Here is a 1504-nt window from a genome sequence, read left to right on the forward strand (position 1 = left end):
TTGTTGTCCTCTATCACCTCATTCTATCTCATTAATCATATAATATGGTATTCTATTGTATCTATACTCTATAGTCAGTGTATTATGAATCTTACTTAGACTAAAACATACCGCTTTCTAATAATAAGTTGTTGTTTATGTGACTGACAATCATCTACACATATTGACACGTGCGTGCAAAATAAAGATGAGTGAAATTCTCATTTTACAAAACAATACTACTTTACTAAACAGAAAATGTAGTGAAACAAATCTTTTGGCATCCGATTCACAGAAGGTCTTGCTCCACTAATGAATAAATACTGTAACCATTTACCATCCAATTTCAAATGAGTTTGGTGGTCGTTTTCTCATATAATCATCTACTTTTCACGTCCTAACTTTATCAGTCCATGTAACGCTCATTGATAAGTTCGATTCTTTGAGACTCGACAAGTTATAGCGTCCAGCGTATTTTGGTCTATGAATGAGGCTGTGGTCAATCATTCTGATGATATAATCCACATCACGTTTTCTGTATGGTCTTATATCAATCACTGTGACGGATGAACTCATCTTCACCCGATATTCTGGATGAATACATTTCACCGTTCATTAAATGTATGTGTTTCATTGAATACTAATTAAGACTGGATGTCATGACTCAGCGAGATCGATCAAAATTTATGTGAGGTTCAATGTACTGTGACATGCTCTTTTTGATCCTGAAATTCGTATTCATTTCTCAACAGAATTCAAATGGATTTTTTGTAAGGAAGCATTGGTTATTGAATATGTAAATTGCATGTCAGGTATTTCCTGTCTCGACCTTTGCAATTTCATATTTTTAGATGATTTTATTAAGGAGATATTTTAATTGAGTGAGACTATAATCGCTGTTTGAATGCTGTTGGCAGAAAACCATGAAGTTAGGTTTTGTGGTAGTTGCTACAAGTCAGTAAAGTGTACTCTCGATCTTGATGTAACTATTACTGCTCGTGTGATCCAAACTCAGATCACTCAACTTTGCAGCATGAGAATCAACTGCTACGCTACTCGAAACACAACTGACATATTGTAGGACACAGATGTTTATATTTATTGATCGAAGCACAATTGTTGATGTCCTGTTCGTCTAGTGATTGAATACATATGGAATTCTGTCGATCGAGTGTTTTAGCTATACTACTACTTATTAGTAACTAGTCATTATTAATTTTATGATCAAAATGACCTGTTGGGACAATTTCATATAGGTAGTTTGTATTTGACAATATTCAGACGTTCCATGCAACTTTCCTTATTTATAAATTTTACTGAAGTAAGGGCAGCCAATGTAGCAGAACATCATGAATTCACTATATTTTGCGGTTTCTCCCTAGCTGCTTACGAATTTATAAAATGATTGTTAATAGGTCTTCATCTGTTTGACAGTGATCATTGTGTTGATGTCTTCAAGTCGTTCAAGATAATAATAGACAAAGAACGTGAAATCTACTGTGGTTTGAAACGACAACTGGCATAA

Source organism: Schistosoma mansoni (assembly GCF_000237925.1).
Source record: "Schistosoma mansoni, WGS project CABG00000000 data, supercontig 0304, strain Puerto Rico, whole genome shotgun sequence".
In the NCBI taxonomy this organism is placed as follows: Eukaryota; Metazoa; Platyhelminthes; class Trematoda; order Strigeidida; family Schistosomatidae; genus Schistosoma; species Schistosoma mansoni.